At 45.9% G+C, this 19469-nt stretch overlaps 1 pseudogene; it reads right to left on the bottom strand.

Moving 5' to 3' along the window:
* LOC142784737 (solute carrier family 41 member 1-like) overlaps positions 1–19469 on the bottom strand; it is a 41152-nt pseudogene that overhangs the window by 12158 nt on the left and 9525 nt on the right.

Genomic DNA, 19469 nt, shown 5'->3' with positions numbered 1-19469 from the left:
TTGCTACATACAATACCTAAAAATAAATAGAGAACAACACAAAATAGAATGATTCCATAAAATAGATTTGTACAGAATATCCTAGAGACTGCTGCAAATGCTTGAATGATATGTGGTATCCAGAGCCCCAAAACCACCATATGATTATTAGAGACGCGTCAGGGGAGCACTCAAAAAATATCGACCACCTGGGGTTCTTTCACGTGCATAGAAATATCAGCACGTGGGCCTTCAGTATTTTCGCCTCCACCGACAATGCAGCCACCGCAGCCGGCAATCGATCCCACGACCTGCCAGTCAGCAGCTGATCTCCTCAGCAACTAGAACCCCGCAGTAGGGCCTGCTGCCAATGTTATACAATGGCGTTAGTAGACAGAACAGCAAGAGTAACAGCAAGGAAAGCCGATTTAGACCTAGATTACGGGGAGAAATTTCACCTGAATTAACGAAAAAGCTTCGAGTGTAGAAGTCCGCTAGGGGGCCAGGCAAGGCTGGTGTGCCTCGCATGGGCTCCGTATTCTACGAAGTATTTGTTGAACCAAGACTGCTTTTTTGGTTCCAACAGTGGTCTCTCTTGAACTTCAGCAAGTTGCCGACGCTGCTGGTGAGTGCCTCAAACCTCTTTGTTCTTGAGGAGCTTTGCAAACATCAACTCTTGCTGAGCGGGGCAACGCCGCCTCGTTAGCCCTAACGGCACCGGCCTCGGCGTCGGGCTCGCGCTTCGACGCGCGTGCACAAGTTCATTCGGCGACGCAATGGCATACATGGTGAGTGGCACGGATTTACCTGCCACAGAACTCAACCCAGAAGAATGGAGTATAGTCCTGAATGCCCGACAACGCTCACCCCGACAACAGTCAAAAGAAACTGAAGGAACGCCGTCAAGTAAAGCGGCGTCAGCTGCCGAAACGCCAGCATGCAAAACGGAATCACCGCCCAGCGTTTCCTCAAAGCTCGACAACACAGCTGTGGCTCGTCCTCGCTTAAAACGACTGCCATGGTTGCCAGTCGATGACTTCAAGAGTGTATTTCGGCCGAGTGCGGGCGTAGATCTGGCCCAATACAACGACGTAGAGTTACGAGCGGCTGTAGTCGCCAAAAGCGGACTGCACTCTGTGGTGGCCGACGAAGATCTTGTGTGCACCAATCTGGCCAAGAATATTTTCACCGTGTCCACATCTTGCGCCGACCGAGTTGCCAACTATGCAAAAATACGAGAACTCACGCTAGGTGGTAAAAAACTGGGATTTCACGCGTACATAGCTCCCCCGGACGGAGCACGGGCAGGGATCATCTACCGCGCTTGGAATGGTGAATCACCTCAGGACTTGCTTCAAGAATTACGTCGGGCGAATCCCCTTCTACCAATAGTCCAAGCAAGGGACATGGGGCGTACCTCACGCTCAGTGCTCATTCACTTCATGGCTGAGGAGCTTCCTCCTTCAGTCAAAATGTTTGGCATCCTCTACGCCGTTTTCAACTTTCGACCGAAGGTGGAAGCGTGCCTAAACTGCAGACAAGTCGGCCACCGACGAGATGTATCTCCTTCGCCAAATCGCCTCACTTGCTCAAGCTGCGGACAGAAACACCCGGAGGACTATCCCTGCACCCCGCAGTGCGTCATCTGTGGGGACGCTCACAAGACGGGTGACAGGGCATGCAAGAAACGCTTTCAGCGTGGCTTCAGCCGTCTCTCTCAGTCACGACAAAGGCCGCAACAAGAGCACCAGCAGGAGCAGCCCGAGTTCCAGCTCGAGAAGGAGTTTTTTCCAAGCATCGACGATAGAAATCGTAGCAGCAGAAGCAAGAGTCCTGGACGAAACCGTAGCAGCAGAAGCAGGAGTCCTGGATGAAACCGTGGCAGCAAAGGCAAAAGCCCTGGACGAAGTGCATCACAAAGCCGCGACTTCAGCACCAAACCTGAAAAGGTGAGCTGGGCAAAGCAAGCCTCCTGCTCCAGTTGTATGCTCTCTGACGCTAAAGAAAATTCTAAAACTCAGGAGACTATCGAATGTCTAATGCGAGAGAATCAAGAGTTAAAGCAACAGTTGGCTCTGGTGCTGGAACGTTTAAGTACACTTACAGCTGCCCCACCCGCGTCTTCTCCACCCCTATCTATCTCCCCCTCTGTCATAGAGCCTGATTTGGCAGCAAAATCAGGGACCGATATTATAGATTCCTCTCCACATCCAACAAAAAGAAAAGGACAGAGCAACCCGAGTCATCGGAGGACAATTTTAAAAGCACCAGTCAGAAAATTCGGAAAGAACACCGCGAACTCAAACAAAAGGTTGATTTAGGCTTTACGCAAATTGCTGAACGCTTGAATAAGATAGAGAGTATTCTAGACGTGTTAGTTGCTCGGCTCGCATCTCTCCCACAATCTCAGCCCTCTCCAGCGCCTTCGCAGCCATAACCCCCTCCTGCACCCTCGCCTCATCTTCACCCTCTTCACTCTGCATATGGCAATGGAATTGCCGTGGATTAAGAAACAAGAGAGACAACCTCTCACTTTATATACAGCGGTCTACACGGGCCCCTGATGTCATCTCCGTACAGGAGCCTTTAAAAGCTTGCGAACTGCTCGGCTATCAGGCTGTACATTCGCATTCTAGCTCCCCATGGGCTACCACATATATACAGAGGAATATCTCGTTTATAGCGCATGATCTTTCCGATCTTTACAGTGACTGCCTTCTTCTTGAACTTCTCCCACGTCGTACAGGACAAGGCACATATTTTATTTTGAATATTTATTCTCATCCTAGAGATGGCCTCACTGCTGTTTTTGAAGCAATCGATAGGGCCATTCAAATAGCAGACTCTGCTCCCATAGTTGTAACGCGTGACTTTAATGCCCCGCACGTAGATTGGGGTTACAGGAGAAACACTCAGAAGGGCACCAGCCTTCTTCAACATACAGCGAAACAGGTGCACTCTAGTCACTGACTGCATGCTACCAACACAAATTAGCAACAGTGTGAGCAGAGATACCACCCCTGACCTTACTTTCACTAAAAATGTGCGACAAGCTAACTGGACACACAGTGGGGACAACCTCGGCAGTGATCATTACATCCTAACAATTACACTGCCCCGTGGCCAATTTTCGTCCACAGTTTCATTTAAAACATATTGTTGACTGGGATAAATTTCGCGAAATCCAAGACCAAAACCCGAAAAAAGAAATTCAAGACTACAAAGACTGGGCGCCTCCGCTTAAACAGGATGTAGCTCTTAGCGAAAAAGTAGCCCCAGCAGCACATATCCGTGATCCAGAACACAGCAGGCTACTCCACCTATGGAAGGCCTATCAGAGCTTGGAGAAACGATGGCTCAAGCAAAATATAATCGTAAACTAAAACGCAATATGTCACAAACACTCCAGCTTGTAACTGAACACGTGGCCGAACTTTCATCGCAGCAATGGAACCAGATATGTAACCGGCTCGACGGTACTCTACATATGAAGACCTCTTGGTATCTGCTTCGCTATATGTTAGATCCATGCTCCTCGCGATGTGAAAGTAATAAGCGAATTACAAAACTCTTGTTTGAAGTAGAAAAACAAGGGCAAGACGTTGAAACTGCTCTTAAAACTACGTATTTCCATGGCCCAAGGCGAGAATCGTTACCTTCCTACAATGGAGCTCCCAATGCAGACTTGGATGCACCAATTGCAGAGGCGGAAGTTTGGGCTACCCTAAGCAAACTTCGCACCACATCTGCTCCAGGACTAGATGGAATTACTAACAAAACACTCCGAAATTTAGACTCCAAGTCAGTGGCAGCTCTTACCGATTACACGAATCAACAATGGGACCAAGGCACGCTGCTCCAGGAATGGAAGTCAGCTAAGGTGACTTTCATACCCAAACACAATAAGCCGTTAGACCTTAATAATTTGAGACCGATCTCTCTTACCTCGTGTACAGGAAAACTGATGGAGCATGTAATTCTCAATCGTCTTAATCGCTACATGGAACAAGAAAAACTATTTCCCTTCACCATGTACGGCTTCCGAGCGGGACTCTCCACTCAGGATGTCATGCTGCAGCTTAAGGAGGACGTGCTAAATCCTACTTTTCCACACATCACCTGAGCCATCCTTGCATTGGACCTGACTAAGGCTTTTGATAATGTTTCTCACTCCTCGATTTTACAATCTCTTAGTGAACTAAACGTAGGCTCTCGCACGCACAGGTATGTATGTCTCTGCCTTTCTCAGCAATAGGTCCGTCTGCCTACAGTTGGGCACTTTCAAAACCGATCCCTTCATGCTAGGTAGCAAGAGAACGCCGCAGGGATATGTTTTGTCCCCGTTCCTTTTTAACGTTACTCTCATACCGCTAGCGCGGGAACTTGCCAAACTTTCTTCCATCAATCACTCCTTGTACGCGGATGACATCACCATCTGGGTCAATACTGGCAACCACGGCGAAATCGAAGCGAAGCTTCAGTTGGCCGCTGACATTGTTGTTAAACACGCCAACAGTATTGGGCTCACCTACTCGGCGGCTAAATCAGAACTCCTAGTAATTGACTTTAAAAAGCAAGATACATGTCACATTCAAGTCATGCTTGATGCCACCCCTCATCGCAGGGTCAATAAAATTAATATTTTAGGCCTTAATATTTCCGACAATGGCTCGAACGCTGACACCATAAAGTTAATCCGTACCTCAGTTCAAAATACAGCTTCCCTCATTAAGCGCATGTCCAATCGTCATCGCGGCATGAGGGAAGCAGACACACGCCGCCTCATACAGGCCTTTTGCCTATGCAGAATTACCTATTCTATCCCCTACTTCTATCTCTCACTTACGAAGGCCAAGCAACTTAACAGACTCATTCGTAATGCCTACAAAACTGTGCTCCATCTCCCTAAATCAACAGCCACGGATAAACTACTTCAACTTGGGGTGCACAACACTCTGGGAGAGCTTGTAGAGGCGCATCTTTTCAGCCAATATCAAAGACTATCACTCTCAGAAAGAGAACAGGTACTCCTGCGCCGACTTGGAATCAACGTTCCTGGTCACACCACGGCCACGCACGCAGTTCCCGTCACTGTTAGCAGCAACCTATTAATCCCGCCACTCCCCAAAAATACTCACCCAGAACATAATCGGGCGCGACGGGAAGCTCGAGCCAAGTCCCTTCAGAAGCGCTTCCCTCCTAATTCTCCCGCAGTCTATGTAGACGCGGCCGAATATGTAGATCATCGAGCTTTCGCGGTAGCCGTCGTAGATGGATTTCAAAAACTGGTCGCTGGTGCGTCCCTTCCGAATTCGACAGAATTCCTGGAAGCAGAAGAGGTGGCAATTGCTTTAGCCATCGTTCACTCCTCCGCTGAGTATATTTTTTTTTATTCAAAAACTGCAATTCGTAATTTCGCCACTTTCCGAATTCATTCTTCGGCTGCTAAAATTCTTGAATCATCTCTTCCGTCTGATCGCCTCATCACCCTCCTCTGGGTCCCTGCGCACCGTGAACACCCAGGCAACACGGCCGCTCACACCCAAGCCCGAGCACTCGCCAACCGGGCTCACAGCGACCTGCCTTCGCTTCGAAGTGCCCGGGATCGACTCCTCAGCTATCACGATATCACGCTATTTTACCGAAATTCCCGCCTAACGTATCCCCCGCAACATAAATCTCTCTCCAGAAGTGACCAAGCTTTGTGGCGCAGACTTCAAACGGCCACAGTAACGACTCCTTTTCTTTTCTCCCTTTTTACACATGGCGAAACCTCGCCTCATTGCAACTTATGTCCTAGCACCAGAGCCGACTTTTAGCACATATTTCTGAATTGCCCAAACAAACCCAAGCCTCCGTGGCAAGGGTCAGAACACCAGGAACGATGGGAGGCTGCTCTGCGCAGCTCGCAACCGGGTTTACAGCTCCGGACAGTGAGCTGGGCCAGAAGGGTCGCCGAAGCACAGCAGTGTCCGGCCACCTAGAGCGGCCCGAGGGCTCGTCGTCATCCTGGTCCCACTTCCCCAACCACACCCCCCCTCAAATGATTCCTTCGTGAATCAATAAAGTTGATTACCTACCTAGCTACCATCGAGTGTAACACTCCCTTTCCTATTGAGGAATGGGTGCGTTCTCTGCTCACTTACCTAGAGACCGTGAGTGCGATAATAATTGGCAGCCACCCGACGCGCAGCACCTCCCGGGAGACGGTGTTGCGTCGGGCCAGAACTATCCACATTGGCAGCAGAAGCAGGCAAAACGTGATCACCACTGGCGCCAGATCTGCATATGGTCGTCAAGAGCACATTGTATGCAGAGGCGTGGGAAGTTGGGCCAGTCGGTGCTACCTCGTGGTGCAACCGCGCATGAACAGACGTGAGCACACAAAAAAAAGAGATGAAAGAAAGCTGTATTGTACGTAGGTGAACCAGTAATATTAATACAGCAAGAATTTTGAAGTTATGCGCAACTGATGCACATAGCTTTTAGTGAATAACTGCTGGCCTTTGTTTGCAACAATTTCTTGTCCACTAGCTCTGGCACTTCCATTTATATACTATCAACGTCAAGTGGCCCAATCCACCCGCAGCTCGTGTTCTGAACGCACGCAAAACTTAGCATAAAGCGGTCGCATTTGTGCCTGAAGCCTACGCGTATAATACCACAACTTGCACCATCAGCACCAATGATGTCAGTATAGTAAACATTGTGATCAATCGATATCAACTATTCTTATAGCAAGTTGGCCCGAAACTTGACCGAACAACTGAATCATGGTGGCAAGCACGTAAACGTGTGCGCAGTGAACAAGCGTAGTGTAACTTGCACAAGAACGCATATCAACAGGCTTTACTTTACTTTTGCAAGACCTGGTCGTAACAATGCTGATAAAAGTTGGCAGACCCCACGTACAGTGGAAATCGATGAAACGCGAAGCATGAATGAGAAAGGTTAATATGTCACTTTGAAATCAGCACAATGTGGCGAGTTGAAGGCAAGTGATGCCTTCTATGACTTCCGTGTCATGACTATCATGTTTGGATGTGTCGTTTACCTTCGTCATCTATTGACGTCACAGGATACCAAATTTAGTATATGTGGAGCTAGCGAAACAGTGGCGAGCACGCAATGAGCATGCTATGGCGATCACGGTGGCGAGCACGTATGTTGTCATGCTCTTACATGACACGCGGGTCAGGATTATTATGTTTAGACCAGTCATATATTTTGTCATTCATTGACGTCACGTACACCAAGTTTGGTATATTTAGAGCTAGCAAAACGACCGCGAGCATGAAGGGCCCATTATACTCCAATGTAGCATTGACGCGAACCCGATGGGTACAGCGACGCTACGTTAGAAAAACGCGAGCACTCTATAGTCTGACGCCAGGCGCGACCGGCGCGATCAGCGTCCGTCAGTGCGGCCCGACAGCAACCGGTGTAAAATGTGGCATGCTGCATTTCGTGCCAATGCGTTACCTAGACAACATTGCGCCTCCCTCTTTCGTGACGGAGGGATGCCGAACACGCTGAAACGCACATGCGTCAAACCGATGCAACACGGTGCGTGCCTGCGAGTATATGGCAGCACCAGTGCCTGGCGTGGCAACGCCAGCGTGACGCGACGAAATGAACGCCATAGAGCACGCACATCGCTTCACGTCGAAATGTATTGGCGCCTTCACTCTGGCATGTAGTCATGTTTTTACATGACGCGCATCTCATGATTATCATGTTTGCACCAGTCACATACCTTCGTCATCTATTCACGTACCGTAATAGCAAATTTGGCGTATGGAACGCTTGCGAAAAGGCCACGAGGGCATCATGAGCGTGGTATATAATCCTGTTGTTACATGACAGACATGTTTTCATGTTAGGGCCTGTCCCTTGTGTTTGCCATGCAATCATGTCATGCAATACCAGTTTTGCAAGAAGCCATGTGAACGAAACCACCGCAAGAGCTGCAGGACCATGAAATGTAAATCATGATATTCATGACACACATGATATGATTTTCATGTTATGACTAGTCAGATATGTTCTTCATATAGCCATGTTATGCCATACCAAGTTTGGTATCTTTACTCGAAACGGCCCGGAGAGCTGAATGTCGTAGGCGGCTAGATAGATAGATAGATAGATAGATAGATAGATAGATAATTAGATGGATAGATAGATAGAAAGATAGATAGATAGATAGATAGATAGATAGACAGACAGACAGACAGACAGACAGACAGACAGACAGACAGATAGATAGATAGATAGATAGATAGATAGATAGATAGATAGATAGATAGATAGATAGATAGACAGACAGATAGATAGATAGATAGATAGATAGATAGATAGATAGATAGATAGATAGATAGATAGATAGATAGATAGATAGATAGATAGATAGATACGCTCAAAGTCACCGAAGTTCGCTAAGAAATGCTTCGCAATCAAATACGTCGTGGCAAAGACGCACACGGATGGTACAGCATTAAAGACGAGTAGCTGGAGAGCAGTAAAAGCGTGGTCAGGTCGCCGAACGAAGCCGCGATGGCCGGTGCGATGTTGTCCGGGTTTTTCTCGCACTTGGTGGACAGCACCACGACCGTGGACATCACGAAGCCTGTGTGAAGAAAGCAACAGGAGTTGAAAAAGCGCTCTTTCTGAGTACAGAACGTCAGGTTGCTATATTTTGTAGGGCAGCATGTAGATGAATGTTCGTAAGTGTTCAATTTGCAAACAATGTGGTTAAAGAGAGCTTTTCTTGAAATTTTCTTGTTTAGGTTAACTACTGTGCTCAGATGAGTGTACTGAAAAGCAGTGAAGGGGATCTTTATGTCATGCCTTTGACTTCGCCTTACAGCCTTGCGAAGCGATATGTCTAAAACAAAATTTCCCCACAGGTCTTCAACGTTTTTTTTTTCATTTGTTCAGTGATATGAAGCTGAGCTCACACTTTCAAATGCACGTGTTAAGTTTATTAGTTAAGTTATACTCCTAAAGTTTCATGAAAAGGCGCTATTTGCTCACTGTTTTCACAATTGGTTTTTCTGTAGCGGCAGGCATCTTAAGAGGGTTGAAGATATTATTTGAAACAGTAATTGGGCAAATAAATTATTTGCTGTTTAACTACTGTAGTTCGACAGTTAGGTCAAAAGGCAGTATTTAAGCCCTTTATGCAAAAAGCCGATGTCCGCATTGAGATTTTACAAAAACGATCTGTAATATAACTGCAAATAAATAAAATTATCCCCAATTCTACGGTGAAACCAAATTGAGGGGGTGGTATATCAACCCTCTACCGACTCCTTTGTGTGGGTGTGTAACCTGCATAGTTATTACAAGAGACCCTTTTTCCGAAATCTCAAAGCAGCAATGTGTTCTTCACATCAAGGACTCCAATTCATCCAGTTCACTTACCTACTTGACTCCGCTAATTGAAACGGTGATTATTGTAAGTTTCCTAAATACTATTCCAAATTATGTAGTCAACCCTTCTAAAATTCCTTTGGCGACAGAAAAAAACTGTGTAGACATTAAGCAAATAGCGCATTTTTCTGATCTCTAAACAAAGTTAGACACATTTTTCAAACGCCCTGCATATATACGTGGAGTAATGCGATATGAATAGAATCCAGTAATTAAGTGCACATGAATATTTCAAATTATTCACGCACAAAAGACAGAACATGAATGATTGACACTTTACCCTATCCGCTTGAGGAAGCGTGACCATTCGTACAGCGAGAAAGCTCCCGATATATCAAGCCAGCCAGTTCATATGCCTCTGTATAAAATGTTCAAAATATCAACCTTGTGTATTAAAAGACGATTGTCGAAATGGGTTCTAATACAGTTTTTCGTCTTTATATATCAGCTCCTATTGTGCCTTCTACTTTTATTGGTTTTAAACGCCTGCGGTATACAATTCTGTGGGCACCGAAATAGAGCACCGCATTATGTGCATTTTCGCATGTGTATCATCACAACAATATTCCTCAATTCTGGATGCCTATGAATTCGCTCGCTTTTCAAATTTGTTTATATTATGTAACACACCGTGCCTATTTCTAGTTTTGTCAACTCAATATTTATGTGTGAATTTCTGAACTTCTCAAGAATATTTTTAAATGCTTCACAATCGCATTACTTTTTTCGTCCCGTGCTCCCATATGCAGTTCTTCGGTGATTGAGGCTATGCAAAACAAATACGCAACTGAGAAAGAGACTGGCGGTGTTGACAGCGGCCAGCGCTCCAGCATAGAGGATGGCGATGTGGGAAGGGTCCCAGAGACCGTCAATCGCCAGACCTTTAAGGACGGCAAGTGAACATGTCAGGAAGGTCGCCACTGTAGACTGGCACTGCACGTAAACATAGATCGACAAAACAAGGTGTAGCTCATACAGTGGGAAGCAATGACATGCGAAGCACTAACAAGAAAGGTCAATATCTCACTTTAAAACCAAACCAACGTTACCAGACGGACGTAAATTATGCAGTACCCGACTTCCATCCATCATTGCTATAATTAGACGTGTCATTTACCGTTGCTTCTTATACACAACACTTGATACCAAATTTGGTATATGTAGATCTAGCTAAACGACCCTGAGTGCACTTTGAGCATGGCATGTATTCATGTTTTACATGACACGCATGTCATGATTATCATGTCTGGGCGTGTCATTTACCTTCGTAGTCTGCTCACGTGGCGTGATACTAACTTTGGTATATGTGAAGTGAGCGAAACGAGTGCGAGTGCAACACGAGCATGGAGTTTAGCCATGACTTTCATGATATGCATGTCACGATTTCCAGGTAAGAATCTTCGCCATGCAATTATGTGATACCCTACCAGTTTTGCAATGTGTCATGTGAACGAAACCATCGCAAGAGCAGCAAAAGCATGTAATCTAAATCATGACATTCATGACATAGCTATCAAGGTTTTCATTTTATTATTAGTTATATATGCTCGTCATATAGTCATGATATCGCATAGCAGTTTTGGTAGTGATAACATTATTCAAACGGCTAGGAGAGCTAAATGTCTGAGATTGTATAATAGATAGATAGATAGATAGATCAATGTACTGAACTTTAATAAAAAATGCTTCACATTAAAAAAACTTTCTCAATCAGGGCTCACTAAAACCTGGACTCACAATATTTTTTCTCAACAGGATTACGTTGGACTCAAGCTGATGGCCAGAACAGACTACTGTGAGTCTGAATGAGTTGAATAATGAATGAGTGATTCAACCTCTGCACGTGAACAGGTGATTAGTAATGACCTCACTTTCCAGCCCAAACAGCACTGAACGAACAAAATACTAGTTACTGTAGTTATGATTCAAATATTTTCACGCACTGTGTTTGATATGGCGTGGATCTCAGAGTGATACAGTTATGAACGGAGGAAACACGAAAAATAGGTCACATACTAGAATAGTTATCGCGAGTGAAAACTTGACAACATTGTCTGAGACCACTGTTTATGTGATTTCTTCATGTGGTGTAGGCCTCGTGATGAGCGCGCAAGCGACACTACGCTGACATCAAGCGTGCTTGCGGAAATAAAGACAAAAGCACTGGGTTCATGTGACCTTAATCTTTTACTTCAGGTCCCAGTTGCTGCTTCTCATGTGTCTAGATTCGCTAAAGGAGATGCTTCATGTGTGATCTTGCCGGACTAATCTCGACATACTCAACTTTTATATTGATACGCATACTCCACTAGTACACTTATTTTCCAATTTCTACTCTGTCCACTCATCGATTTCAAGCTGTACTGGATTAGAACTACAGCAGCAGCAATCTTTGACAATAAGAGGTTGTCGACATGCTTTTCATTTCACGTTAGCGTTTACATTGAGGGTTGTTTTTTTGCACAAAAGAGTTTTATGCCGGGGTCGAGTGAGATTCCAGTGACGTATTTACGTCACAGAAATGACGTCGAAAAAAATATTCACAATCAGAAAATGAAAAAGAATATGCTTTTAATGACAATTGAAACCGTCACCCCAAGGTTTAGGACAACATATTCTGGGCACACTATCCCCTGTGCCATATTCACATGTTTTGTACGCCTTTAAAATTACGTCACTTATATCTACCACGGTCCTTTCATGTTCTTGGTATAGAGCAGCAAGGCAATATGGCCATCGCATCTGCTATTAGTTTCTTCAATGCGTTGTTTCTAAGCATTCATACCATTCGGTGTGTTTCGTTGAAATGCGATTTTGTCAACGCCTTAACACACCACCAGGTGGCGCCCTTACCCTTAACCCACTCAGTTTGGACTGGCACGGTGAATGAACGTGTTTTTGGGCGCTCCCGATTGACTGCGCCGATAAGTGGTTTTGCATGTTTCGAGTTTGCTTTTATAACTATAAGGCAACAGTTAAAACCTTTGTAACACTTATTATATTGAACGGCAATTTCGGGGTCAGTCTCCAGGTATTTACTTGTTTGTGGGTGCGTTTGTGTTTTTCCTCTTGCCACCTCGTGGGAGAGGTGCAGGTACACCGAACACGCAAATTTGTGTAGTAGAGCTTGGACTTCCTTTTTTCCTTTTGATATAGTTTGTCGTAGGCCCTGTTTAGTAATTATTGATTGAGACAATTCATAAGGAAATTGGTGTCAAAAAGACGTGGTTAAAAAGGCTGTATATTGTTCACGATGGGGGGTGGCCTAGAAAATAGACCCAAGTGCAGACGCGAATGCCGCCAAGTGTAGACAATGTGAGATCGAGGGAAAAAATGGAGAAAATGATGGTTGTCCAGAGTGAACTGTTCATGAGAATCACCGAGCTGCAGATCGCGCTGGCCACAAAGCAAGAGAAAACGAAGGCTGAGAGAAAGGCTCAAATCCACCGAGGAGGCACCAGCGAAAGTGAGCAAAGGAGCGGCCGACGGAGAGAATGGTAGGGCACCGGCAACCAGAACGGCGGAGAAGAAAGAGCAAACAAGTTTGAAAAAAAACAGCTTTTGTCGGTTCAATTGTCGAAAAAGCTAGCTTCAGCGAAGTAGTGGTGGGGCTGGGAGGAAACACAGCAGCTGGCGTCACAGGTGCGAGAGACCCCCCCCCCCCCCCGGTGCAGGATGCTCCAGCTGAAAAGTCACAGCACGTGATAATCGCCGGGCACTAGAATTGAAGTCGATGCGCAGAAGCAATCAAAGAGAGGGCAAGATGTGACAAAAAGGTCGCAGTAGGAACGTTCCCAGGACGCAAGCTGGAAGCAGTCATGAGGCAAGCGAGCACAAAACTAAAGACTACAGCTGATAGACTAAACCTCGTTATAAATTCGGGTGGTTTAAGTGATGTCTTAAATGAAGATACGGCAGGTATAGCGACCACAATGGCAAAAGGAGTCGATGAAATGTGCACTATTTCTCCTAAGGCTTAGGTAGTAATATGCACGGTACCGGAGGTACCGGTGCATGACGGCAACCTGCAAAGGGTGGTTGTCACCACAAACCAAGAGATATGATGGATGAGTCGAAAGAAAGGCTTTGAGGTTGTGGAAATAAACAGAGAGGTGCATAGATGGGGTGGTTTTCAACGAGACAGAATTCACTTCGCTAGGAGGCTAGGCCATGAAATGGCCTAATGACTTGCAGGACGTGCAGTTGCTTTTTTGGGGGTACCCAGGCCCTTAGGGGTGCAGGATAGCTAGTATCGAGGAAAACAACCAGGCGAGTTCTTTGACAGGTGGTATAGACACAAACCATTCCAAATAGGCATCAACATTTAGGACACGTAGAGTCCGGGGCAGAAATCGACGTAGCCACGAGGGCCGAGCCAATTCGCATGTAGGGTGTATTAACATGCAGGGTGGCAGGAATAGGCTGGAGTGGGACAAGGTAGAAGAACAGCTAAGGAATGAGAGGCCGATGGTATATGGTTTTGCAGAAACAAATCTTAGGGGCATGGAACAACCTCCTAACCATCCGGACTACACGCGGGAATATCTTAATAGAACAGATGGCCGCTGAAAGGGGGGTGGTATTGGAGCATTCATTCATAAAAGTACAGACTGGCAAAGGGTCATGCAGGCATGCAAGGAACATTTATGGATAAAAGGAAAAGTGGCCAGGCAAGTGACGCTTCTCGGTTTTGTGTACTTGTGGACAGGGGCAAAAGGCAGAAAGGAAAGTCAATAATTGGTGCAGTGATGAGGAAATGACTTTGACGAACTAGTAGAAGAGTTCGAGGTATTTGTATGATGAGATATGAATGCGCACATAAAGGTATGGATGGATATACTGATCCGACGGGCAGAATGCTAATAGTTGTCTGTGAAAGGCATGATTTAATCATTTGCAACAGCACCGAGAATTGCGAAGGGCTGATAAAATGGAAGGTGGGAAGGCTGCAGTCGACAATAGATTATGCAATAATGTTACATAGGATGTATGATCGCCTAAGAGTGATGAACATAGATGAATTTGGGTCCAGAAGCTTAGGCAGTGATCACAAACCTATCAAGCTGAGTTTCTGGAATAAAAGAAACTGGAAAGGCGGCAATACGAGCAACCACACGGTAATATTTATTCAGAAATGCAAATAGAAATAGCAGCTAAAGAGATTGAGAAAATAATCACCGAGGATATTAAAGCAAACTGGACGCACACAAATATAACTCGATAGTTTGAGTTAGAGCTTGCTAAGGTACGAGTCAAATCAGCCGGAAAAAGCAGACACGAGCCCAAAAGCTGGCGGGATGATGAAGGTAAGGGATCCATAGTAAGACGTCAGGAAGCTTCTAGGGAACACAGGTATGCTAACCAGAAGGGTGAACCGGAAGATGATGTGAAAACAAAGTGGGATAACTTTTTCAGCTCCAGAAGGAAGCATCCAATTTGAACAGTGAAAAGATAAGAAGGGGGACCAATGAATGGCGGAAGTAAACAGGAAGGTTAGAAAGGCAGCTGCAAACTTTTGGAACCATCTTCATTCTCTGAGTAATAAGACAAGCATAAAAAAGGGTTTATAACTACAGTTAAAGGGGTCAGACTAGAAGAGGATGAGGCAATGAAATATATAATAACAATGATGACAGAAAAATTCAAACACTAAGACAGCGCTGCATGCACCGCACCAGATGAGGATGGACCAATTAGCTGAGTGGCTCTCCTGGGACAAGGAGAGGGGTAAAGGGCAGAAAAAAAGAGTTTCTAATAGCACATCAACAGGCCCTAACGGCATCAGAATCATGGATAATAAAGAAACTAGGACCAAGCTCTAAGCAAACATTAAGAGAGGCAGCGAGCAAAGTAACAATAGATGGTGAAGCCCCCGATAGGTGGAAGCTAAGCAGGATGAGCGTGATCTATAAAGTAAAGGAGGCTAAAGCCAATATATACTACTACCGTCTCATAACAGTGACATCAGTAGTTTACAGGCTGGTGATGCAGATAGTGAAGAAAAGTTTACAGCCATGGGTGGACAACGACGAGGTGCTGAAGAACTACAAAATGGGTTTTGCAAACAAAAAAGGTTGGAGGACAAACTGTTTTTATTGATGCGTTGTAATAAAATAGCGGAAAAAGAACATATGCCCCTATGGCTGACTTTTCTAGATATCAAGGGAGCTTACCATAGTGCGATTCAAGAAGACTTGTGGAGAATACTGGACACACTAGATGTGGAAAATGGAATACCTAATCTTCTAAAGGACATTTTTAAAAGTATCAAAGTAGTTATCAAATGGGAAGAACAGATATCTGAACCTATTGAGATACGACGCGGACTTGGACCGGGATATCCCTTGTCACCTTTGTTATTTATGCTGTATCTAAAAAGACTAGAAGCCAAGTTACAGGAGATTCGACTCGGATACAGCCTCTTTTTTGCCAAGCAAGGGAAACACATTGAACAGTCAATACCAGCATTGATGTATGCAGATGATATAGTAATATTAACCGACAACAAGGGATATCTGCAGAGATTGGCAGACATTTCTGATAATGAGGGAGATAGGTTAAATTGGAAGTTCTGCAGGGAAAATTTTGCAATCATTTTTATTGATAAGAAAGGCAGTGATCATAAGATACAAGAAGTCACGCAAGAAATAGTGGATAATTACGTATACTTGGGCGTATGAATAAATAACGGGGCTAGGCACCTAAGAGAGCACGAAAGATACGCAATAGTTAAAAACAACAGAAATGGAGCTGTAATAAAAAATAGAGCACTTTGGAACTACAATTGGTATGACGTTGCGAGAGGAATTTAGAAAGGTGTCATTGTCTCGGGTTTGACGTTCGGCAATGCAGGCTTGTGCATGAAAACAAAAGTTCAAGCAAGATTGCACGCGCGTTGCGCGTTGCGTTTCTCTGTCGCCGGGCCAGGCATTGGTCTGTAAGTGGTGTTTATAGGTGACCTTAGCACGAGTTTCTCGTCCAATCAGTCACACTTTACCGGCTGTTACATTTTATCCTCTAGTTGTGCTCTCCACCTTAACTACTTTAACTACCACAAGCATCTGTGGCCACAAGGGTTTCTTTATTCCCTAATTATGGGTGCCAGTCGTGGGGATAGAGATGTATGACTAAGCGACAACGTGAATGCATCCATGGTAACTAATAGACATTGTGCAAGCCCTCTTACCTCAATGTAGTATTAGCTTTAAACTAGTTTCCTAAGGATGTATATTACTTTTGTGTTTTACCGACTCTTATCGCGGAGGGATCAGCGATGTATTAGTGGCGAAGCTTTTTATTCCGTGGGTCGCGCGTCCGTGATGTATGTAAAAGTAGTAGGTAGCCACCTCTCGTTTAGTCTTTGGAATGTCCTCTGGATGGTGGTGCTTTTATATGATGGATATATAATGAAAAGACGCGAGATGGCGCTACTTGAAGCGTTCACTCGATGGATCAACCGACGAACGGATGGAGGGATACAGATTCACAGACGGACAAACGGATGCACAGACGGACGCACGCACGGACGCTCATATGGGCGGACGGACGCACGGGAGAACGCATGGACAGACGCAAGGACAGGCAGACGGACAGACGCGGAAACGGACACGAAGACGGAGGCATGAATGAACGGACGTACGCATGGATGGTTGCAAGGGTTTATGCGTGGACGGACGCACGGACGGACGGAAGCAAGAACAAACGGATAGATGGGAGCGGGAATGAACTGACGAGCGTTTCGCCCCACCTCATCATCATTCATTCTGTGGATGTGCTCTGATTTTTTTAACAACCACGGCAAGACAATTCTTACGCATTGTAGTATGGTGGTACACCTACAAGTAGTTTTCCTATCTCATTTTCACGGCAATAAAGTTACTTTCAAACCAACAAAGTGTAGTCTTATTAAAAAGGGCTCAGTTGGCCTATTATACACCCACTCATCATCAGTTATTAACTGATGATGAGTGGGGCGAAGCGTCGGTCGGTCGGTCGGTCGGTCGGTCGTGTGGACGGACGGACGCACGGGAGAACGCATGGACAGACGCACGGACAGGCAGACGGACAGACGCGGAAACGGACACGCGGACAGTGGCATGAATGGACGGACGTACGCATGGATGGTTGCAAGGGTTGATGCGTGGACGGACGCACGAACGGACGGAAGCAAGAACAAACGGATGGATGGGAGCGGGAATGAACTGACGAGCGTTTCGCCCCACCTCGTCATGATTCATTCTGTGGATGTGCTCTGATCTTTTCAAGAACCACGGCAAGACAATTGTTACGCATTGTAGTATGGTGGTACACCTACAAGTAGTTTTCCTATCTCATTTTCACGGCAATAAAGTCGGTCGGTCTGTCGGTCGGTCGGTCGGTCATATGGGCGGACGGACGCACGGGAGAACGCATGGACAGACGCACGGACAGGCAGACGGACAGACGCGGAAACGGACACGCGGACGGAGGCATGAATGGAGGGACGTACGCATGGATGGTTGCAAGGGTTGATGCGTGGACGGACGCACGGACGGACGGAAGCAAGAAGAAACGGATGGATGGGAGCGGGAAGGAACTGACGAGCGTTTCGCCCCACCTCATCATCATTCATTCTGTTGATGTGCTCTGATTTTTTAAGAACCACGGCAAGACAATTGTTACGCATTGTAGTATGGTGGTACACCTACAAGTAGTTTTCCTATCTCATTTTCACGGCAATAAAGTTACTTTCATACCAACAAAGTGTAGTCTTATTATAAAGGGCTCAGTTGGCCTATTATACACCCACTCATCATCAGTTATTAACTGATGATGAGTGGGGCGAAGCGTCGGTCGGTCGGTTGGTCGGTCGGTCGGTCGGATGGACGGACGCTCATATGGGCGGACGGACGCACGGGAGAACGCATGGACAGACGCACGGACAGGCAGACGGACAGACGCGGAAATGGACACGCGGACGGAGGCATGAATTGACGGACGTACGCATGGATGGTTGCAAGGGTTGATGCGTGGATGAACGCACGGACAGACGGAAGCAAGAACAAACGGATGGATGGGAGCGGGAAAGAACTGACGAGCGTTTCGCCCCACCTCATCATCATTCATTCTGTTGATGTGCTCTGATTTTTTCAAGAACCACGGCAAGACAATTGTTACGCATTGTAGTATGGTGGTACACCTACAAGTAGTTTTCCTATCTCATTTTCACGGCAATAAAGTTACTTTCATACCAAAAAAGTGTAGTCTTATTTTAAAAGGCTCAGTTGGCCTATTATACACCCACTCATCATCAGTTATTAACTGATGATGAGTGGGGCGAAGCGTCGGTCGGTCGGTCGGTCGGTCGGTCGGTCGGTCGGTCGGTCGGTCGGGCGGACGGACGCTCATATGGGTGGACGGACGCACGGGAGAACGCATGGACAGACGCACGGACAGGCAGACGGACAGACGCGGAAACGGACACGCGGACGGAGGAATGAATGAACGGACGTACGCATGGATGGTTGCAAGGGTTGATGCGTGGACGGACGCACGGACGGACGGAAGCAAGAACAAACGGATGGATGGGAGCGGGAATGAACTGACGAGCATTTCGCCCCACCTCATCATCATTCATTCTGTGGATGTGCTCTGATTTTTTCAAGAACCACGGCAAGACAATTGTTACCCTTTGTAGTATGGTGGTACACCTACAAGTAGTTTTCCTATCTCATTTTCACGGCAATAAAGTTACTTTCATACCAACAAAGTGTAGTCTTATTTTAAAGGGCTCAGTTGGCCTATTATACACCCACTCATCATCAGTTATTAACTGATGATGAATGGGGCGAAGCGTCGGTCGGTCGGTCGGTCGGTCTATGTGTCGTTCTGTCCATCCGTTCACAGCTATCACACTAGGGCACGCTATAAATGGACAAACAGATGGGCGGGCACTTCGCCCCACCGATCATTATGTATTCCGTACATCTAGTGTGAATTTCTTATTATGAATGCACAATCTTTCCTGTTTATTCATAAACTATGCAAAAACTGCTAATGCCACCTAGTGATATTTCAGA

This window comes from Rhipicephalus microplus, unplaced genomic scaffold (genome assembly GCF_043290135.1).
Source record: "Rhipicephalus microplus isolate Deutch F79 unplaced genomic scaffold, USDA_Rmic scaffold_15, whole genome shotgun sequence".
Classification (NCBI taxonomy): domain Eukaryota; kingdom Metazoa; phylum Arthropoda; class Arachnida; order Ixodida; family Ixodidae; genus Rhipicephalus; species Rhipicephalus microplus.
The sequence above is the reverse complement of the archived record's forward strand: the minus strand, read 5'-3'. Positions and strand labels throughout refer to the sequence as shown.